This window comes from Dipodomys merriami, unplaced genomic scaffold, assembly GCF_024711535.1.
Source record: "Dipodomys merriami isolate MVZ:Mamm:240054 unplaced genomic scaffold, mDipMer1.0.p SCAF_4, whole genome shotgun sequence".
NCBI classification, from domain to species: Eukaryota; Metazoa; Chordata; class Mammalia; order Rodentia; family Heteromyidae; genus Dipodomys; species Dipodomys merriami.
This window is the reverse complement of record NW_027205603.1, coordinates 88,230,233-88,254,339: the sequence shown is the minus strand read 5'-3', so window position 1 is coordinate 88,254,339 and position 24,107 is coordinate 88,230,233. Positions and strand designations below refer to the sequence as shown.

Sequence of the window (24,107 nt, the reverse complement as noted above, 5' to 3'; positions counted from 1 at the left end):
CAGCACCACATAAGCAAAAAGAAAAAAGCCGGAAGTGGCACTGTGGCTCAAGTGGTAGAGTGCTAGCCTTGAGCTGAAGAGCTGAGGGACAGCACCCAGGCCCAGAGTTCAGGCCCTACGACCAGACCCCCCCAAAAAAACAAACAAAAGAATTAAGACACAGAAGAGGGGAGCCAGTAGAGACACAGGTCTAGGATAGCCATCTGCAAGTTGACAAGAGCCGTCTCAGAAGCCAACTCTGCCACACATAGTCTCAGACATTTCCAGAATTGCCAGGAAGTAAATTTCTGAGGCTCAGTGGTGGATCTCCTTTGCATGGTCTTGTTTGCTGGGATTTCAGTCTCCTATAGTGAGCAATCAGCTGTGGTCCAAAAAGATTACATGGAAAATTCTGGAAATAAACAACGTATAAGTTATAAACAGTGCACCAGTCCAAGTAGCAATGAAATCTCATTCCCCTCACCCATCCCCTCCCCATCAACCTAGATCATTGCTTTCTCCAATGTATCAGCCCCCATCACAGATCTGCACATATCATCCATACATTAGTCACTTACTGTATGCATTAACTGCCTATTAGTCTTGGAGATTGGGTTCACTGTCAAGGCATCAGTGTTTGTATTCAAGTGAACATTATTCTACTTGATAATAGCCCTAAAACACAGGTTTGACAATATTGGCTTTTTTTTTTGGCCAATCCTGGGGCTTGAACTTTGGGCCTAAGATTCTGTCCCTGAGCTTCTTTTGTTCAAGGCTAGCACTCTACCACTTGAGCCACAGTAACACTTCCAACTTTTTTTTTGAGTAGTTTATTAGAGATAAGAGTCTTATGAATTTCCTGCCTGGTTTGGCTTTGAACCACAATTGTCTGATCTCAGTCTCCTAAGAAGCTAGGATTACAGGCATGAGCCACTGGTGCCCAGCTAATACCGGCAATTGTATTAGAATATTTTGTTAGAATTAGTCTAATATTTTATTCAAATAAACACAGGTGCCCACTCTAATTTTCAAGTTAAATTTTATCACAGGTATGTATAGACAGGACAAAACAGACTTCTAGAGTTCAGAACAATCCAAGGCTTCAGAAAGCCAAAAGGATCTTGGTATACATGCCCCCTGCCCCCTTGATAAAGGGGGGCTACCAGACTTATTTATAGCAGCCCAAACGACTAATCCCCTTCAGTATGATTCCTCAGTTCCCTGCTCCAGCCACGCAGGCCTCTAGCACACCCGCCTCAGGGCCTTTGCATCGACTGAACACTTTGTCAAACTTCCCCTTCATATATTTGTGGAGACACATATGTGGAAGAAATAGGCAGATAGATAGAGATATAGTTCCTCTTCATGCATTTGTAGATACATTTGTGTGATGCATAAGAGAGAATGTTTAATGTGCTAAATGCATTCTCCTTCAGCCTGCACCTGGTGCCAAGGAGCAAGCCAGCCCCAGGGTTGCAGAAAGAAAGCTCTCACACCCAAGGATGGAACTCAGAGCTGGAGAGGAGGCAGAATGTTCTAGACAAGAGGGTGTGGGGTAGAGATTTTGCAGTCGGGTGGGAAAGCACAGGGCTGGCAGTGCCTTCTGAACCCAGGCCTGGGCTATGAAATCTTGTGTCTCGTCCCCAGGTTCAGAAGTTAAAACCCCAGCTCCACCATGATGCTGCTCAGAGAAGGGGCCCTTGCGAGGAGGTTAGGGTCAGAGGAGGTCCTGAAGGGCAATGCTTTGGGGATAGAACCTGCATCCAGGGCCCGGCACTGAGGTCTGGAGAGGAAAAGGCTGGCATTGGCGGGGATGTGCCCAGGCCTGGGGGGGAGGGGGCAGGGCCAGTGCAGCAGGTATACACACAGCTCCCCTTGGAATGTCTGAGGTCACCGCTGCGCTGAGTGCTGCGGTCACTGGGGAGCACAGGACCTCCCTGTCGCTCTCTTGTTAATCATTCACCTGCTCTGGCCTCCTCTCCAGAGGGGGCCCATCTGTCCTGTTGGCTCAGCAGATCACCCCGGACACAGCCTGTGTGCACGTGGGGCTTAGGCAGCGCGTTTGTTATTTGGGTTTTTATTTAACTAGGAGAGGAAAAAAATAGGTACAAACTCCCTTTCTCCTATCTCCCCCACCCCACCCTGCCTGCACCTGCCCCTGGCTCCAAGGTCTCCCAGCCCAGAGAAGAGCCACAAGTGCCAGCCAGAGGGGAGAGGCCCAATTCTCCCTGCCTGCCCTCCCATTGCAGTATTAACTATTCCCTACCCTGTGGCACAGTCCTCAAAGCCCAGCTGGTAAAAGTGCCTAGCTTGAGTTCCTGCCAACCCCTGCTGTGGCAGCAGACCATGCCCCTGGCCTCAGCCATCTCCCCTGTGGCAGGGAGGCCATGGTAGGAGCTGGGCCCCCCGAGCCGAAGCCAGATTTGGAGCTCGCCTTTGTTATCTCCTTGTTAGGAAAAGTCATGCAACCTCTGTCGGAGTGACTCTTCACTTGTAAAACAGGGCCCGGGTCCTTAGGGCCCAAAGGAGGATAAAGAGAAGGTTGCTGTGTCTGACTATCACCCGTAAGAACCTCATAAAGACTTGAAGTGCTGGATGGTTGTGGAGGTGCATGCTTGTAATCTCAGCCCTCCGGGTGTGGAGGTAGAGAGGTCATGAGTTCGAGGCCAACCTGGGCTACACAGTGAAGTCAAATCTCACAAATCCAAACTGAAAAGAGAATGACATCAAGTGAAAAGATAGAGAGAGAGAGAGAGAGAGAGAGAGAGAGAGAGAGAGAGAGAGAGAGAGAGAGAGAGAGAGAGAGTTCTGTGCTGGATCAAAGCTAGTTTCTTTTTTCTTCTTTATTCCTTTCCTTCTTTTATTCCTCCATTCCTCCTTTCCTTCCTCTTTCCTCTTTCCCTCGACTCTTTCCCTTCCTCCACCTATCTTTCCTTCCTCCCTCCCCTTCCTTCCATCCTTCTTTCCTCCCTTCCTTCCTACTAGAGAATAATCTCTATGCTCCTTGCTTTCCAAATCTTGTTTGCTTGGCTGGCATCCCCCCACTTGAGCCACACCTCCAGCCTGGATTTTTACTGGTTATTTTGGAGATAGAAGCTCAGGATATTTCTGTTTCAGCTGTCTTTGAACTTCCATCTTCTATCTCTCAGCCTCCTGAGTCGTTGGGATTACAGATATGAGTCACTGGCACTGGGCCAGGGCCAGTTTCTTGAATGAATGAATAACTAGGTGAATGAATAAATGAACTTCCAATGACCCTTCTAGCCCTGTGGGGAAAATGCTCTTGTTCTCAGCCAATCAATACTGATCTGTGCCCCAGTTTCTAAGCTATGTCCTAGAAATTGATCCTGGCTTCAGATGTGTGACCCTGGCCTATGAATGAGATGGCCTGGCAGGGTGGAAGGTCAGAGAGGTCGTGTGAGTCAGGTTGTGGCATGCAGGATGCCTCACACGGACACACACACACACACACACACACACACGTGTGCTCTTCCTTCAGTGTACCCTGCGGTAGGCTCACTGAACCCCATGCCCAAGGCAGACTTGGCCATAGAATGCCCCTAAAATGGCAGCTGGGGGCTGCACTGGGTGAGGTCTGTGATGGGCACAATTTAGTGGCTTGGGTTTCTGCTGTCACTCACTCTGAAACTCCGCCACATGCTGGGGCACCATGGAGAAGTCTGACACCTTTGTAAAGACCTTAGATACTAAGAAAAAGGTGAGGAGATCATCACCTCAAAATATAAGCAACACTACAGAAGTCATCTTCCCTTTCCTGTGTTAATTTCCACTTTAACTTGTCCAACGCTGTTTCCTGAGGGCCTGATGGCCAGGAGTCATCGGGGCACAGGGAGATGCAGCTGAGACAGGCCCAGAGTGGGCAGGACTGCTGGTCCAGCGCTGGTCAGATGCTGGGCTGTGTGTGCATCCCTGCCTCCCTGTGTTCCCACAGTCACTCTGTGAGGCGTGGGCAGTCCATGCACCTCCCTCAGGAGGAAACTGATTCTGAAAGAAATCAAATGGCATCCACTTCAACTCACAGAGGGTCGCCAGTGACCCCTATGCCATTACTAAACAACAAATGGATGTAATGACAGTAAAATATTTCATCAGTATCCCATGCTCAGCCTGACTGAACAATGAAAAGCCACAAGTTCAAAGGAGTCATGTGTATCTGAGGTTCAAGGGCCTACTCCCTTCCCTTTTACCTCTGAGACCAATACAACGCCCAAAGCTCATGCTGAGTCCTTCCTGACTCATCAGGACTGGGTTAAGGTTGACGTGATTTATGAGCCTCTCTCTGAGAGTGTCTGTTGGGAGCTGCAGGCCTTCCTTCTGAGGTCCGGCTGGGCAGCTCCTCCTTCTGAACTCAGGCAGCCCCACCCCCAGACCTAAGGAGAATCATGTGAGTTGCTCTGACCAATGAAACACAAGCAGAGGTGTCACATGGCTTTTCCAAGCAGACACTATAGGAACATGCTCCGTTCTCCTGCTGTGCTCTCAGTGGAGACAAGACACAATGTAGGCTCCACCAGCTTGGGTCCCTGAGTGTTTCTGTGGAACAGAGCAATTTCCAGCCCCCTCCCATCACCGAGACTGATGATGCCATAAAATAGAACAAACTTCCTTTTCCTAAGCCAAGATACGATGTGAGAGTGGTTTTAATTATAGAGTACCTCACTCACACTCTTCCATGGGCAAGCCATGCCTTACACAGAGCCACGGCGGGCACACCTGTGGGTGTTTTTGTGACCCCAAAACAGGCAATGCTGAGATTAGCACAGAGCCCAGCACAAGTGAGCACTGGTGGATGAATACACATCCACTTTGAAGCCCACCACAACCCACCCTCCACTCACCTACTCAGGGCCCTGGAGTCTGGGGGAAAAGACCACAGGGTCTTAGTGCCCATCAGGCACTATGAATCATTCAGCTGAGCTCAAACTCACAAACTGTAGGCTCAGATGGGTCCTCAAAAGACTAAACATAGAGCTTTCCTATGACTCAGCAATCCCACTTCTGGGCATTTACCCAAATGGCCACAAACCAGGCTGCAGTAGTCATCAGCACAACCATGTTCACTACAGGACTGTTTACCATAGCTAAGATAGGGATTCAACCCAGATGCTCCTTAGTGGATGAATGAATCAAAAAAAAATGTGGTATATATACACAATGGAATTCCATGCTTCCATTAGAAAGAATGACATTGCTCCATTCCTAAGGAAATGGAAAGACTTGGAAAAAATTATATTAAGTGAAGTAAGCCAGACCCAAAGAAATATAGGCTGCATGGTTTCCCTCATTTGTAATAATTAGAACATACCTAGAAAGCTACATGTAAACCCAATGGATTGTAAAACAAATAATGACACTTGGACATGATTAATTAAACAGCACTCTAGAATTCACACAAGCATGATTTCTAAGCTTGTTTTTTATTTTCTTTATTTTTAGATTTATACTCCTATTGCACAGAGCACCTAGACTTTATGTTCCCCATGCTGTTTCCTCTGGGTGATCCACAGGAAAGTCTCATCTTCTCTTTGTTCTCATAGTCATATTGAGGTCATGTGACCAACAGATGTGGCCTCTTCACAGCCTGTCTATAAAATGTGGCAGGAAGACTCTCTCTAGTTTTCTGTCTCTCTCTCGGACTCTTTTTCCATCTATCTGTCCCCTCTAACTCATCTCTCTCTCTCCTCTCTCTTCTCTCTTCTCTCTCTCTGTTCCTCACCCTCCCTCTCCTCTCTCCCAGTGCTTATGTGTTGAGGTGTTAATGACCACACAGGTTTGGGAGGGAGTCCAGAGGCTGGGGACAGGAATGACCACCCAGAGAAGAGTCACCCTGGATAATTCTCTGGTGTGACCTCCCTCCGCCTAGACACATTTGTGTGCCTAGCTCCTAAGAATTAGGAGAACTATGTACATCCTGACTAAACCATCCCGTATACTTGTAAATGAGTTGTACCCAGAGATTCGGTACTTCTCATGGCCTTGTAAATCATTCTGAAACCAAGTGGAGTAATGTAGGCAAAAGCCTAAGAGTTTATGACGTCAGGTCAGACCCCCTTGCTTTCCCAGTTCGGCTTTCCATGATCGATCCATGTGTTCCCTAAGGCCTTGAGCAAGCTCCTCGTGCTGCTCTAAATCATGTGTTCAGGACCTGTGAGAGAATGCCACCTGCATGGAGCTCTTCGTGTGGGTTTTGTAAGGAGCTGGCAGTATGATGTTCAGCCCAATTCATGCTGCATAGTAGGCAGTCAATACACAGGTCCCTTATGTTTATAGCTCCCTGAAAGTGCAAGTGTCAGAACCAGGTGTGGTGACAGGGGCTTGTCATACTAGCCACTCAGAGAGACAGAGGTAGAAGGCAAAGGAATATCACTAGTCACATGTATAAGAAAGTATATTCACCATTAATTATGGAAGCAACAAATATCTAAACTCATGTCATTTCCCATACCCAAATCTGGAGAGTGCATAGCAAAGATTCATAGACCAAGGCTGGGTAAAATTGCTGCAAAAGTTCTTCAGGCAAACGTAGGATGGCATATGTCCATGAAATCTCTAAACGAGTGGATCTTTTGATCTAGAAAACCCAGTATTTTCTAGAAATTTTTGGAGAGAAAATACACACAAGAGTACAGTTTGCTGTTTGAGTAAAGAAAGGTTGGAAGGAACTTGGCTGTTGAATTAACTGCAGCATCGATTTGATGGAATACAGTGCCGAAAGTAATTAATTGGGCTTTCAAACTATTGACATTGCCTCAGAAAACCTTTGCCTGCCCTTCCTGACAATCCTCTGCAGATGTGACCATCCAGAGACCCACTTGGTCCCTCAGCTCCTGTGACACCGAGGGTCCTGTGGAAAGTATTTTCCAGGTGTGGCTCAGTCCCTGCTATTGAGGGTTTGCATAGTCTTTGGAGAAAATAAACTAGAAACATTAATCGCCAAGTAAACACAGCTCACAGTACACGTATAGACACAGGTGATCCTATGTTTTTCTTCCAGAAGTTCAGCCCCAAGGTCCAACAGCAAATAAAATGGGTACTTAGGGCTGGTAAGCATGAAGGCTGAAAGGCCTTAGAAGTGCAAATAAAGTTAGAAGAGAAGAGAATAAAATGGGTATCTTGGGCTGGCAAGGATTAAGGCTGATAGGACCTAGAGGTAACAATATCAATTGGCATGCCATTCTTACACTGCAGTAGGCACACGGTTAACTTTCAAATGGAACTCTACATACCTCTAAATCAAGAATGATATCATGTCTATGATGTGATTAAAATAAATTGTATGTGTTTCATCTGAGTGACTTGTATAGTGAGTCCCCAGTTGTGAAAAGTATAGAAGAGACAAATGTCCCTAAGTGGGAGAGAGCTTTGGGATCTCGGGAGGGGTCCTGAGAGGCATAAAGAATAGTCAACTTTGATCTTAAGACCCAGACCTATAAGTGCCAAAAGCTGTACCATCAAGACTCGATGTATACTTGGGACCTACGATTTGTCTTATGAAGCATTTTAAATGTCTCAAAGATAGTGTTCTCATCAAAGTTCCTCATAACTAGCATCTTTTCCACTTAGCTAGTTATTCATCCACTTGCCATGTAGCAGTCACATCCCAGCATGGACCACACAGAAACGTGGTGCTGCAGCTATGGGGACAGGACAGTTGGAGGCTAAGAGAGTAACATGGGAACAAGGGCCCAGAGGGCCCATGGCTAGGCCAGGGTCCAAAGGAGTCCCAAAGTGGTAACCATCCACACACAGCCTGTGAATGTCACAGATGATCTGAGGGGAAGAAGGGAGATGGGAGGCTTTGAGGAGGAGGGGCTATCTGAGCTGGGCTTGGAAGGGTGCGTGCGCTTATGCAGGTGAGGAAGGCCAGCAGAAACGTTGGGAGCATCAGAGCAAACAATGGACATTTCTGACTCTCTCTATCTATTTGGCAGGAATGAGGAGTTCACAAGCCAGAGGGAAGAAGGCAATGGGAAGACACATCCTGGTGAGAAGAAGCTGTGTGGCATGCTATAGGTGATTGCAAACTACTACTTGAGCCATACCTCCAGCCCTGCCTGCCTTTTGCTGGCTTTATTTTGAGATAGGGTCTCATGGTCAGAACTTTTCTGACAATAGCAGACAGCTGAGAGATCCTCAAACTTATAATTCAGGGTCCCAGTTAAGCAACTGATCATAGCTGGTTTCCTGCGAATGTGCCCTGGGGTAAGTCACAGTCTTTCTCTGAATAACCAGCTTGCCAGGCCAACCAGTTCTTGAGACTGGTACCAGCATTATCATGATATTATCCTGTGTGCAACAGAACCTAGCATAATTGTCTTGTGTCTGTCCCAGATCCTTTCCTGGGAACCAAGTAGCAACCACCACCTCAGACCATCCTCCAGTCAGCAACTCTCAGGCCTGTTCCTTCTTACTGACTGACTCATATGGCTCCCATCTGGGTTCAGTTTTTCTTCTGCCTCTCCTGGTAACTCTCCTATTCTAGCTGGGTTAATGACACTGCTCTCTGCGTTGTCTCATTGGTCATCACAGTCAGCACCGCCTTTTCTGGGCTTGGCTTTTCTCTGGACTACCCTCCTCCTTTGACCGGGAGCAACTTGAGGCTTTAGCCAGAACAGGGCCAGGCTTGAGAAGGAGCACAAAGATGGCTGTCCCTTGTGCTAGCCCAGGGTGTGAGGCAGCTCTCAGTGACCTGGCCTGGAAGCTTTCTCGTAGAGTCTTCCTTACTGAAGTGATTTCCAAATGAAAGGAATCACACAGCCCAATTGGAATTTAGCTCCTTTCTAGTCCTGATGATGTAGAATTTTCTTCTCTGTTTCTCACATCCCAATTACCTCACAGCCCCTCACATCCCAATTACCTCACAGCCCCTCACATCCCAATTACCTCACAGCCCCTCTGGCTGTGTTGCAGCCATGCAGCAGGCAATGCTTGCCAGTGTTGCAGCTCAGCAGCAGACAACGCCTGCCAGTGTTCCATCTCCACTGCCACCAGCTGCTGTAGCCTCCTGGAGTTCTTGACTCAGTAATTCAATGAATGAAATCCAAGACAAGGGAGGGTGAATGCAAAGAACCTTATTAACAAGAAAAGTATCTTGTCCAAAAGCCTCCCCCCACCCCGCTCTGTCCCTGTCTCTGTCTCTGTCTCTGTCTCTGTCTCTGTCTCTGTCTCTGTCTCTGTCTCTGTCTCTGTCTCTGTCTCTGTCTCTGTCTCTCTCTCTCTCTCTCTCTCTCTCTCTCTCTCTCTCTCTCTCTCTCTCTCTCTCTCACACACACACACACACACACACACACAGACTGGGTTGTGATATGACTGATTGTCCCTATGGAAATGGGGCATAGACAACTGATAATCAGAAAAGACCTGCTGGGTCATAGCAGGCCAGCGATCACCAACTGCAGTTCTCAATTAGGTTCATCTCCTGTACCCTGCTTCCAACTAAAATGATGAAGAATGGGGAGTGAGAAAGTAGGATATTCTGTTCTCTATAACTGGAATTCATTTTAAACCATCTGTATTTTCCATTGTCTGCTTTTAAGAGAAGTGGAGTGAGTCTACTCATTCAGCTGCTAACCTCATCCCAAAAGACCTTCAGAGATACAATCAGAAGAAAAAAGTTTAGTTTGGGCACCCACTAGCCAAATCAAGTTGATATATACAATTCAATCACTGTAGAAACTTTCTCTTATTTCTCCTTTGCCTAGGGAAACCTGAACTTTAATCTGTCTTGCAGGGCTTCTCAGGGGAAAGAGGCCGTAGACTATCTCTTCTTAGCTCTGCCCTTGTGCCTGTTTTTGGTTGGAGAAACTGAGGAGAGAATGGGCACAGGATGAACAGGTAGACAGAGCCAATCCCGAGCCCTTTCTAGTATGCTTTGGGTGGAGCCTCATTTCTTCTCCCAGTGGCTGTGGCCTCATCCATCCCCAACCTGCTGGAAAGTGTTCCTGTGACACTTCAGACATCTGAAGTGGAAACACTCTTTCCTCAGAGATGAGACCATTGGCCCCACTTTTTTAGATGAAGAGAGAGAGAGGTCCAGAGAAATTCCATGTGCTGATGTTACCAGAACAGGACCCAAACTGAGGCCAGCCTGATGCCTTTCCTTCCAGGTGACAAATAAAACCCAGTCAGGATGCAAGGACAAGGAAACTTCATTAGCTCTAGGTACATCAAACAGCAAAGAGGTACGGACACTTCTTGTATCTTAGAGGTCAGAGGAAGTGCAGTGCAGAAAGCAGGAGAAGCATGACTGCGAAATGCGGGGGAGCTTCTGGGGGCAATGTTTACATGCCTGACCCTTCAGCAAGGGAGCTTCCTCTCCCTGACCATTATTTCCTAGAGAAATGCTAAAACAAATGACTCACACCCCTCTTTTCAGATGCATACCCTTTATCCCCAAATCCAAATGGTAGCCAATATGATCTACTTTAATTTGTTCTAAAGCAATACTTTTATATTGAAGGAGAAAGCACAGGGAAATTATTTGCAATGCACACGTATTTCAGTACACGATCCTGATGATGCATGACCGTATTAGATGATGTGGCATGCAGTAAGATTAGCCCCACCCACACTGGGAACTCTCCGTGAAGGCATGATAAACAGATCCACTTGGGCAAGCTCGGCCGTGACTCAGAACTCACACAGCACTGTCAAAGAGTACTGTGGTTGCCCAAAGCAGTGAGTAACTCTTGAAAAAACACTGACCAACCAAAGTGCGGACTTCCCTCACCTACGTTGTGGTTGCTTCCTAGAAAATTCAGAACTCCCATGCTGCCGGCTGGGAGGGTGGCTCACTGGTAGAGTGCTTGCCTTGCATGCATGAGGCCCTGGGTTCGATTCCTCAGCACCACATAAACAGAAAAAGCCAGAAGTGGTGCTGTGGCTCAAGTGGTAGAGCTCTAGGCTTGAGCTGAAGAGCTGAGGGACAGTGCCCAGGCCCAGAATTCAGGCCCATGACCGACAAAAAAAACAAACCATAACAACAACAAAACCCATGTTGCTATGTTTAAATGTGTCCCCAAGGTCACATGTGGGGATCTTTATGTCAAAGCAACAGCACAGAGATGTGGAAACTTCCAGACTGCCATAGATATGAGAGGGTTTGGGGAAAAATCGTGAAAATGAAAATGCTAGTAGACATTTGCATAATTTTTATCATGTATCAGAGACTTCCCCAAATGCCTCTTGCATATTCCTTCAGCGATTTCCCACAGATCCCTGAGGGATTGGACATAGTACCATCCCCATCTCAAAGATGAAAGAGATGAGGCCTGAGAAGTTACAGGGGGTCTTTGAGTCACATGGGCTCAGAGTGTCTACTTCAACAGACTCGGCAGACAGACACCATGAGCACCTGCTGTCCTCAGGGACTGTGGAAGCTATCTGTGCTCAGGAATCCTGGGAGGAAGAGCTGACGTTTGCTGGGACCTGCTGGGTGCCAGGCTCTCTTCAGGATGGTACACCGGTCACAACTCCAAAAGCCACTCTAACTCAGGCCTCTTCTATCCATGGGACTGCCCACCCTAGAAAGATCACCACCAGCCACCTGAATGGGAGCCCCAGCTTCTCATGCCGCCTCCCAGCCCTAGTGAGCTGCTCTTTCAACTGGAGCCCTGTCTCTTCCTCATTGTACCCTGTACACTTCCTTTCCTTCCCCAGGACTTCCAGTCTGTGACTTCCTGTTGAGCCCTGCTCACACTATAGCTGGCAATCCCTTATCCCGAGGCCAGAATTCAGCATGTGTTGACCTCTTCTCTGCATCTCACCTAAGGGGGCAGAGCCCCGAGGACCCTCTTCTCACTTGCCTCTGCCTTCTGTCTTGTGTGGCTTTCCAACATCACCTTGCTTGTGTCCTCATCTGCCTCCTACTCCAGGAAGGCAAGTTCCACTGGGCAGCACGTATATTCCAGTCACCATACCCTTCGTAAGAGTGACACATGCAGGGAGGGAGAGGTGAAGGAGTAGGGAGAAATGAATGAATTCTCTCACTAGCCCCTCCCAGGGTGTGTTATTCCACCATTCTTGATGGTGAGGCCTAAGCGTGCATATGGCTGCCCTGGCCACCTCCACTGGCACCAGACCCCGAGCGGCCAGTTCTCAGGGTCTCTCCTACTCCCATAGGTACTCAGCTCAGGTTGTGGCTTTCCTAGAAGAGATACTCAGGCCCTGGGCAGTGCTGTACCAGAATGGGGCAGTGTCAGGGGCATAGATTTCCCAGGCCTGACTCATGATCTTAATCTTCCCAGGAAAGCTGTGGACACTCGACCCCCTCCCTGGGCCACAAACCCAGCTGGTCTGTCTGAGCAGATAGAGTCAGTTGCCCACCCACACAAGAGGTCAGGCACTGCCACTCCACAGCTGTCCAGGCAGACATGAGGGTGCTGGCCAAGACCATGAACCCTGGCACCCTGTGGTACTGAAATCTGGAGTCTTGTTATCCTGTTTCCATAAGTGAGACTCAGAGCTCACCAGATTCTGGGGAATGGCTTCTCAGGCCAGAGCAGAGACTCTCTCATCTTAGAATGGGTTATCACAGGGGACCTAGGAGAGAAGGTGGGACAGACAGCAGAGGCTCACATCACCTGTCAGCTGCAGGACTTCTAGAGATTCCCTGGTACTCATGGGGAAATGAGGTGGCCACAGTGTATGCCTCTTCAATTTATGTATGAGGATAAGTAAATTTATATAGAGCATTGATATCAAAATAGTCTTTGCTTGTAATACACACACACACACACACACACACACACACACACACACACACACACACACACACTCACACACTGTCAGGATAAAGATTACCTACACCCCCCTTCCCACCTGCCATGCTAGTCTCCGTCACTCCACTGGGAACTCCCAAAGGCACAGGTAACACCTGATCCCTCTGTCTGAATTTCTCAGACATGACTCAGAACATGACTTTGGGGAAATTGTTGCTGGCCATTCAGGCAAGGTTCACTTGAGCAGATCCAGAGAGAGCCTGATTCCCTGGAGAGTGAAGGGCTTTGGGTGCATTGAAGGGACACTTTGTCATCAAGTCAATGAATGAAAGGGCGTAGGGAATGACAGCCAGACAATTCAATCTGACTTCCACTTTCCCTGAGAGTCTGGTCTTTCCATTAACTTACTGTGTGGCCCAGGCAAGTTAGGCCACTCTCCAGACTTCAATATTTTTCTAACCCTAGTGGTTTCTGGTTTCTAACTTGCAGGAGATGTATCCCAGATTCTATGCATGAAGAAGGCTGATCCATCATTCTCTCCAGGTACCCAGAGGGAGGGGTTTCTTCAGGTCTGTATCTGCCACATGCCCAGGCTTTGTGCTGCAGGTGCCCTGGCTGTGCAGAGGCCTGGCCTGAGCCTGGGATCTTTTTTTCTATAATTGAGAATCTGAGGGCCATGGGCTTTAAGGAGTCTTAGAGCATGATGGAGACCAGAAGAACAGAACTTAATCCCTGCTCATAGCCATTTCTCTAGTCACCTTCCTCTGTTCTAACCCCAGGAAGCAGAGACCTATGAATGTGATCTTTTATTGCCAGTTTTGTATTGTTTTATTTTTGTTTTTTGAATTGGTGTTTCTAAAACTGTGCATTCCTTTGTGCTAGTGCCAAAATATTTACTGTGAGTCTATGATTTTCCAAAATTGAACTGCACACCCAAAGGACACAGGAAATAGGCACAGCTCCTGTCCTCCAGAGAAGCACACGGCCACCCAAGGTGCTCAGGACCACGGCAGACCTGAAGCAGCCTCCTGACAGAGGGCAGGAACACCAGTACAGGTGTCAGAGCTGAGAACTGATATGGCAGCTGGTTGTCACCACATCTGCCACTGTGACTGCCACCTGTACCAGGTAGAGGAGACCAGCAACTGAGCAAGGTGCAAGGACAGGATTTGTAGAGAAAAAGAAAAAAGCCTTAGATGGGTACTTACCATGAGTTGAGTTTTAGCATGTGGTAATTTACTTGATCATCCTGAGAAATTTGCAAGGTAAAGAGCATATGTGCCTATTAGAAAAGGGAGAAAATTGCACCTGGCTGAACAAGTGAAGTGCCCACCAGTCACTCAGAGGACATAGGGTTTGGGATATGATGTTGGCTACCAAGGTAGCACACCCAGTACTATCCCTGACATTCTTCCATTGCTTTGTCCCAGACCATCTGGTATTCAGATGGTTCAGACAGGCTACCCTATCACAGATCTGCTCTGTGCATGGGTGGACACTTAGCAGCATCCTTCCTGCACATACCAGAAGCACCCTGGTTCAACCATGACAACCCCAAATGGCTCCAGCCATTGTCAAATGTCCCCTGGAGATAAAATTGTCCCATTTGAAAAGCACTGTCACCATATCTGGGGCAATCAATTTCTAATCCATTTCTGGTGGTGCCTACTATCAGATTCCACCTACAGCATGTCCATCACTCCTGACCAGCTCAGCTCTTGAAATCTGTGACCAATCACCCCTTGGATAATTCCAAGGCCAGGCAACAACACCATGCCAAACATATTCCCTGGGGTCTCTGCATTGCTTCTCCAGGCTCATACTGCTCAAGCCAGAAAGTCACCTCAAATCTTCCTCATCCACATCTTCCTCCAATCAAGCAAGTCTTGACAATTCTGTTTGGGAGATGTCCACGCTTCCATCTCGTGGGGTCCATGCTACAGAGGGCACTGAGCCTTGGACAGTGAGCAGAGTGTGCTTGCTCACACAGGTGCCACTATTGGCTGAATACAATGAATCTTGTCTAGATTACTGGAACTGACCTCTTCCTATCATCCCTGCTCTTAGCATTTCCCACTATCCATTGCTCATCCTGCAGCCAAGAAACACCAAGTAAGCATTTGAAGATAAAGCATGCGATGTACCCATTTCTGTCACAGCATGTGCTTTCCAGAGAGAAGGCTCTTAACTTGAAGTTTTCCAATAGTAGTAGTGATAATAACTGGTGCACTTACATAATCTCTCTGATAGAATCAGACACTGGGGCTTACAGGCACCACATGGTAACTCATGAGTCTCCACCACCACTCCCCATGGTAGGGATTGCTAAGTACACTTGATGGAAGATGACATTGCTTGACTTTTTTTCTCAAATACAATAAAGGTTCAAATCTACATGTCTAAAAGGGAATAGATACTCTGTAGCAGGAAATCTGACCCAGACTAGGCAACACCAACACATACACCTCCAAAATAACTGAAATGAAATCAGAATACATATTTGGACAGCCAGAGAACGAGGTCATGTCACATATAAAACAAACCAGCTCATTTTTAACCAGATGACCTCCACAGCAGTGCTGCAATACTGTGAAGCAACACCAAAAGAGAGGCCTAGAGACCTAAGCATTTATACCCAGCAAAACTGACACAAGAGATGCACAGGTTCCAACAGACAAGGACTGATGATGGAGTGTTGTTCTCCTGAGAAATCTATTGACAGACAGACTTCGTTTCAGCAGCCAAAATGTCACTGAGGAGTTTGGGCAGAAGATTGGCCAGGTGTGCCAACTGTATTTATCTGGGAGACTAAGATTAAATAAAGATGTGTGGGAGGGACTGAGCAGGATGAAACATGTGTAATAAGGTATGGAAAACTCTGAGGCTTTGTGTCCCTCTCCTCCAGGACAGTCTAAAGGTTGTTTAAAGCTGAAGAACCAAATATGAGAGTTCTAAGCATCTTCAATAGTTCCAAGGGAAATGTGCAGAAAAGCAATAATTACCAAAAATCCAGTGAGAGAAAGAAAGAGGCTGTGTGGATTTTATTATTTTATTTATTTTATTTTATTTTTTATTTTATTATTCCTTATAGAAGGGAATTTAAAACTTAGAAAATAAAAACAGATCAAGGTATGGTAATGAAGCTAATTTTTATGATAAAAGCATCAACTTTCCAAGTTTTATCAGAATTATATGCATATTCATATGACAAAAACAGACCCAGGCCCGGTGCTAGTGGCTCATGCCTATAATCCTAGCTACTCAGGAGGCTGAGATCTGAGGATTGTGCTCCAAAGCCAACCTGGGAAGAAAAGTCCATGAGACTCTTATCTCCAATAAACTACCAGAAAACCAGAAGTGGTGCTGTGGCTCAAATGGTAGAGTGCTAGCCTTGAGCTGAAGAGCTGAGGGACAATGCCCAGACCCAGAGTTCAAGCCCCATGACCTACAAAACAAAACAAAACAAAACAAAAAACAGACCATATGTTAAGAACTTAAAACTTTTGGCTGGATAAAGTGCCTCATGCCTGTAATCCCAGCTACTTAGAGGGGAGGAGATCACAATGATCTGAGCTCAAGTCAGCATAAGCAAAAAGTTAATGAGACACACATACCATCTCAACACCAGAAAAATGGAACTGTCACTGTGGTTCAAAGTATCAAAGTGGTGGAGCATTAGCCTTGAGCAAAAGAGCTCATAAACAATGCCCAGGCCCTCAGTTCAAGTCCCGTGACGGACAAAAATAAATAAACAAATAACTAGAAAGAAGTAACTTTAAGGGTAGAATCAGAAATCAAACTAATAAATAAAACCCCAATATATTTATTTGAAAAAAGGTTGAGGGAGAAAAATGGCATAAATTAACCTGCTTAAGAAGAAAAGGGGAAAAGGACTAAATAAATAGTAAATGTTGAATAAAGAGAGAATCAAAGGGAGAGAATTAAAAGAATTGTAAGAGACTACATTGTTTGACTTTCAAATAAATCTGACAGACAACTTGCTATGAGGTATTCCTAGTACTCTGCCCCCACAATGAATTTGAATTTGGTCCAGCACATAGCAAAGTTTTAAATGAGATTTAAATGACACCCAGAGATTAAATCAGCAAAATCTACACCACAGGAATTCAACAGATAACTTATCTAATTTACTCAACCAATAAATGTTGAGGAAAGGTAAATGTGAGAGGAGGAAATGAAATTTATAGAAAACTTATAAACTAAGAGACTTTTAATTCTCTGGATTTTACTTGCATCCTGATTTGAAACTATAAACCATAAACTATAAATATCTATGCTATAACTGGACAAATTTAATATTGGTTAAATATTTGATTATAATGAATATGTTGATTTGTTTCATGTGATTTCTAGTAATTTTAAAGGGATATTTGCCAGATGTAGAAGTACAATCTTTATACATAATTTAAAGCAATATTTGGGAACCCAGTTGAAATGAAAATTTTTCTAGAAAAAATTACTGAATTTGACCCCAGAAGATAATGAAAAGTTAAACGTTGTCAGAAAATGTAGAAAGCTGCCCAAAAGCTAACTATCTCCTCCCACCAAAAAAAGAAAGAACAGTAAAGGAAAAGAGTAGGCTACAAAGTTTTCACAAAGGACTTTTGCCAGATCTTGAATTCCAACTCTATTTACATTACTGAAATACATGGGAATAAAAGGAAATTTCTTCAATTCTTAATGAAGAATGAAAAAAGCATCAGCACCCAATCTCTACAAAGATTTTACACATCACAAAAACATCTCAATATTTGGTGTTAATATACTCATTTTAATTTAAGTAATCTATGAACAAATGAAATTTAGTAGCAAATTAAGAAAATGGTACAGTGACCAAGAGATTTATCCAAGAATTCAAGAATGTCATCAGCAGTATATAATCTCTTAATATAATCCATTACATTAATCAAAATCAGATCATTTTTCTAGTAATAGAATTTTTTTTACTAAATCCCATAATGTGTTGGCAGAGACAGAAGGATGGTGAGTTTGAGGCCAGCTAGACTATATAGGGAGACTATCTCAAAGAAGAAAAAGTCAGCAATAAATTTGAATTTTTTAAAGTAATGAAGTCAGAATGGAGTCATAATTCCCTGAAAGGAGAATATTATCAGCCCCAAAGTCACATACTGCTTAATGAAGAACTGGACAGTTCTATTTAAGCCCATAAGACAAATTTTGTCTACCATCTTGTTGGGCTGACTAGTTGAACCATTCAAATTCTAAAAGTCAAACAGTGACTGAAGAAAAGGTGATTGTGCATCTGGGAAATGAATATGTGTAAATGAACCCCAACATTCCAACATTTGAAATTCCAAACACTGCAAAATACAAAACTCTCTGAATGCCAACATGATGTAGAGTTCCACACCACAACTCTTTATTCTATGCATAAGATTATTAAAATAATTTAAATAGATAGAAATTAATATAAAACGTGTAATTTAGAGGTGTAGCTCAGTTGTACAGCACTTTCTTAGCATACATGAAACTTTGGGTTTGATCCCCAGCACAGGAGAAAAGGAAGGAAGGAAGAAAGGAAGGAAGGAAGGAAGGAAGGAAGGAAGGAAGGAAGGAAGGAAGGAAGGAAGAAAGGAAGGGAAGGAGAAAGGAGGGGTGGGGAGGGGAGAGTTAGTTTACAATACAATAAAAAGGAGTTGTTCACACAACTAGGATGTACAGGAACAATATATGTAATAATAGAATCATTATTTACTGAAATATAAAAAGATATATAGCTTAGCCTGGCACCAGTGGCTCAAATGTTTAGTCCTAGTTACCTGAGAATGGGGGTTTGAAGATAGTCCAGGCAGACAAATCCTTGAGACTATTATTTTCAATTAACTAGCAAAAAGTAGAGGTGTGGCTTAAGTCATACCAGCCATGACTGAAAAAGCTAAACCTGAATCCTTGAGTTCAAATCCCACTACTGGTACACACACACACACACACACACACACACACACACACACACACACACTCAGGTATATGTAAAATAAGAGACAATCAAATTGAAATGATACTGAGATACTATTTTGCACCTGTTGGATTGATTTAAAGTATTGACTGAATATTCAATATTCAATATTGATTTTAACCTACTTTCTCTAGGTAAGGTTGGATTGATACTGGTTAATTTCTGGTGAAAGTGTATATCAGTGTTCAGCCTGACAGTACAGATATTCTCCCCTTTTATGGAGTTGTGATTCCATAAACGTATCTTAAAATGAGAAGCACCTAAGTCAAAAAAAATGCATTGAACCTACCTGCCCTACTTGACATCATAGATGAGCCACACAGGGCACTGCTGTCCCCACTGCTCTCCCCAGGGATAGAAGGGCCAGCTGGGAGCCAAGGTCATGTCCCCTAGCCAGCATCACAAGAGAGGATCCTACCTCAGATGTTAGCCTGGGAAAAGTCAAAACTCGAAATCTGACGTATGCTTTCTACAAAATGTACATGTGAATACTCAGATGCACCATCATAAATCAGCATGACCACGTTAGCAAAGTTCAAAAGGCCTATACCTCTTGATCCTGGCACCCATCCCTCTGCTGGGAACTTATCCAGCTGGTGAACTTGCTCATACTAGGCCATGTAAATCATTTTGGTGTTGTTTAGTAAAAAGTTGGAACCATACACAATGTCCATCAAGAGAAGACTAAATAATCCTAGTACATTCATTCAGTGGAACGTATTCAAATGCCAAAAAGTTTGCAGACATTCCCCACATATTATAAAAGCTTACTTGAAATAAGGAGCATAAAAGTTCATGAGACTCCAACTCAACCAATAGCAGGGAATGTCTGTGTGCACCTGTCATCCCAGTGACAAAGGGAAGTACAAATAGGAGGATCACAATCCAGGCTGGCCCACACATATACTGAGACTCTATCTTGAAAATGAACAATCCAAAAATGGCTCAAGGGGTACAGTGCCTGCCTAGAAAATGTGAGGCCCTGAGTTCAAGCCTCAGTATTGCTGAAGTGGAATAATATGTATGTATGTTCCTATGTGTTCGTTTCCAACTGAACACTCTGTATGTGCACAAAGGTAATTAACATGGATATTAATGTTTGTGGGGGTGGGGTGCTTCATACATGGAGACAGGAATAGTATTAAGCCATTTTCCCGGGTAACTCTTTATATTATGGGTTTGGTAAGTTAGTTAATGAACATGGAAATACTGGCAGAGTTAGGACAAAATCAGCACAAAGAGTAAGAAGTAGGACTCGGAGGGAGGGCAGGTCCTCAGTTCTAAGGTGAACCTCCCTAGGCCGTTCTATCCTCGCTTTCTGGGTAGACCCAGGTCCTGGCATTCCCCACTGCTGGAGGAAGATCTCCAGACGTCCAGGCAGCCCTGAGTCAGCAGTGTCATGCCCCTGCATGCTCTAGACGGCCTCCCAAAGGTGCTGAGGCCGTGGTGAACGTGCCTCCAGCCAGAGCTGACCTGTCTGCAGTAAAACATAGGCTTTCTCCTACCCCTGCGGGCCCCACCCCACTGTCTGGGGTGCCTGCCAATGCTGTGTTCCAGAGCCAAAGACAGAGGCCTGGCCTACTGCCTGGCCAGCATGGTCAGGGCAGAGGAAGAAGGAGGCCTCCATCTTGTTTAGTGGTATAGCTGGGCCCACAGTGGTATGGCTAGAAGGGTAGTAAGGTCTTTAGTGCTAGAGCTGGGACCCCTGACACTTGAGTAGCCCTTGTTCCAGACAAGTCACTTACCCTCTTGGAGACTCAGCTTTCTCATCTGTGAAATGGATATGTTGGAATTTGGCTATGAGAGTTTTTAAGGAGGCTAAGAAAAGAGGCATGCAGTGTATGTATTCAATACGAATTCTCCATACTTAACACCAGAACCAACACCAATGCTCTTCGGTGGCCGTTCTTCCCTGAGGGAGCCCAGCCCTGAGCATACTCTCACCTAGCTTCACCAGGGAGCTGCTCATGTTGCAGGGTCTAGCTTTAAACAGATGAGAAGAAAGCATTAGCTCAGAGAAGACAGACATGTCACCCTTCCACTCTACATCCAGGGTAGACATTACTAGATAGTAAGATTCTGAGAGTTCCACTAGCCATCACGCAGGAAGGATGAGATCTGTCTATCCATCTGGACAGCTCTCCATCACTTTGGCTATCTCTGATTTCTTACATTGTATCAGACACCAAAAATGTAAATAAATATTGAATGTCTAATAAAATAGATTACCACTCACAAATTATTTAATATGATTTCATTAAAAAAGAAAGCATTTCTTTTTTGGTGTGACATGGACCAGGGCTGGGGCAGAGCTGTCCTACAGCCCCTGAAGAGGTTGCCCGCTTCTGTCAGCTGTGCCCAGCCTGGCTCCTCTGTCAAGTGACTCCACAGGACCACTACTGGGGAAGGGAAGGAACAGAGAAGGTTGGGTAAGTATCTACTGTTTGTAGGAGGATCTTACTTCATCTCCTCTCAGCACCTCTTGAAGTATGTATTATGGTCTCCTCTCCCTTGTACAGGAGATAAAATGAGGCTCCAAGTTTAAATAGCTTCACCCCAAGGTGCTGTAACAGGTAAATAGACTGAATGCGTGAATCTCTTGCCCGCTGAGGTTGCAGATATGAAACCCCAGGATCTGATTTCTGTTGTTCCTGTAACTTGAAGACTTGGAAATACTTAGGAGCACAGAGTGGTAGAGCTGCTTACTGTGAATGACCACAGTTGGGTGATTTTTACCTTCTTTGGCTCTGATCCTGCTAACATGGTGAAAATCAGATCCTTGTGGAGTTCTGCTTTTCCAGAAACTTCTCCAAGCTGGCAAAGGCTGGAAGATCAGGAAGTTCCCATGTGTCCTCCAAGGCAGCTCTGGGACTGTGTGGACAGGGGTCAAAGCCAGGTTGGCTCATGGCCACTTGTGACCGTAAGTAGGTCATTCATGTGATTGCCATCCTGTGCAAGAGCTGATCCCATCTAGTTCCCATGGTGGGTCCTGGAGGGACTGGCAGGATCTGTGCCGGGTGCTGCACTGACAGGCCTCACTCTGAGCTGTGTGCCCACCATGACTTAGCCCTCTTCTACTATTTCTAACCCCACTTTACAGATGGGGAGATGAGAGGGTGAATGTTACTCTGCTTTCTGGCACTATAACCAAATACCTGAGGCAATCAGGTTATAGAGGAAAGGTGGTTTGGGCTCACAGACTTCCTGTTCATGGCTACCTGGCCTGTTGCTTGGCCCTGTGGTGAGACAGCAATCACCATGGGGTATATATGCTGGAACAGAACAGCTCCCTCCATGGTCCAGACACCAAAACAGGAGAAAACAGGGTACGGGCCAAGGTCCCACGCTTCATTGAGGAAGCTCAGTACCTGGAGAACTTCCACTAGGTCCAACCATCTCCCAGAGGTTCCATGAGATGAGGAACATGCTTGGCAACTGCTTCTGAGCATACAGCCGAGCCCTCCCTCCTCCTCACCTATGGGCCTTCTCTATTAAGTGTGTATCTTCATTAAAAATTCTCAGTAAAGCCAGGTGCCGGTTCTCATGCCTCTATTCCTAGCTGTTCAGAAGACTGAGATCCAAGGATCACAGTTCAAAGCCAGCCTGGGCAGGAAAGTCCATGAAACTCTTATCCTCAATGAACTACTCAGACAAAGCCAGAAGTGGCACTGTGGCTCAAGTGGTAGAGCGCTAGCTTTTAGCAAAAGCAGCTCAGAGACAGAACCCTGAGTTGAAGCCCCAGGATCAGCCAAAAAAACAAAACACACACACACACACACACACACACACACACACACACACACAGACACACACACACACACACACACACACACACACACACACACACACACACACACACACACACACTCCACAGTTTTCTACTTCCAGTAGATCATGTCCAGTGGTAATGTAAATTCCAAGAAGGTAACAGTTTAAGCAACATGGATGCATCTTTCCTTTCATGTTCCAAGTACCCAGAGGAGCTCTCCAGTGCACCCAGGCTAGCCTGGTATCAGTGAACCAAGTTCCTTGTCTGCTGCTCTGTGGTGCACTGGTTTGCTACGCATCGTGGCTGTGGGAGCTCCAGCCATTGCATCCATCCTTGCCAGCAGTAAGGAGAAAGCAAATTAACTTGTGCATGAATATGTTCCTGCATTCTTGGCCTAACCCCTTCTAATTGGATCCCATTAGCTCAAACTTAATCACATTCAAGTAAAACCAAGGGACATTTATCTTGGCTTGTTATAAATTAAAAACTGGTGACCCATTTTCTTAAGTAACACAGGCCTATAACTGGGGCTTGGGCTGGGGATCTATTTATTTACTTATTCATTAATTCTTTTTTGTTGTTGTTGGTTGTGGGGCCTGAACTCTGGGCCTGTGTGCTGCCCCCCAGCTCCTCAGCTCAAGGCTAGTGCTCTACCACTTGAGCCACAGCGTCACCTCCTCATTAATTCTTAAAAGTATAAGAAGGGTTTACTCTGAGTTCATGTGACTTTCCACCCTGGAGATTCGTGAGGACAATGGATCGATCACACGGTCTCTGTCCCCTCAGCTCCCAATCTAGGTGGGTGTCTACCCTGTGATCCAAATGGATCATCCATTTTCTGAGCCTCAAGTTTTCCCTTGTTGAGGTTTCCATTGTCCAGTTGGCCCTCATCATCAAAGGACTCTCAGCTAGAATACTCTCTGACGAGTCATCTCCAGAATGTGGGGGAGAGCAGGATGACAGAGAACTTGGAATGCCCAGCCCTATCTCCCACAGTCGGTCCTTTACCTTGAGTGCTCTCTGGGGAAGTGCTCGGCTGTATCTGATGGAAGGGGGGGGACCCTTCATCTCTATATGTTCACCTGTCACTCTGCTGGAGCATGAGAAAGAGAATCCATTGTGGGGTGCAGCCCTTCTGGGAAGGGTTTAAGAAGACACCAATGGTCCTTCCTGCCTGCCGCTCTTGGTAAACCCTGCTCCCTGCTTCCTGGTCTGGTATCCTCACCTGGTAGGGTCTCGTGGCTCTGTCTTCCTCTGTGACATTCTCTGTGAACTAGTGCCTGAAATTTCAAGTCTCTAATCTGGGGTAAATCTCACCTCTGCCTCTCACTAGCTACGGTGTGCCTCAAACTTTGTTCCTCAAGTCACATGATTAAGTCCAAGTCAGGACAGACCCACAGATTGTAACTGCTTGAGGTCATTAAAAAGGTAATCATTAGAGCAGACTAATCCAGCCTCACTGGTGTCTTCCAAAGGACATTTGGACCCAGACGCGTTCAGAGGGAAGACCAGCTGAAGGCAGGGAGCCTTCAGGCTTCCGGAGAAGCCAGCTCGGCTGACACATTGACCTTGGACTGTTCAGCTCCACAATTGGGAGCAAGTACATTTCTGTTGTTTACCA

The 24,107-nt window shown here is 45.7% G+C and overlaps 1 long non-coding RNA gene across 2 annotated transcripts; it reads right to left on the bottom strand.

The window, feature by feature from the left end:
- Positions 1-20,956: 20,956 nt before the first annotated feature.
- On the bottom strand, positions 20,957-23,797 carry LOC138806345 (uncharacterized). 2 transcript variants are annotated; one of them, XR_011365807.1, is made up of 4 exons: positions 23,712-23,797; positions 23,495-23,579; positions 21,454-21,588; positions 20,957-21,116 (listed from the first exon to the last, which is right to left on the bottom strand). It is a non-coding gene; the product is annotated as an uncharacterized lncRNA (long non-coding RNA). The 2 variants fall into 2 exon arrangements; XR_011365806.1 differs by lacking the exon at positions 23,495-23,579.
- Between the last annotated feature and the right edge of the window lie 310 nt (positions 23,798-24,107).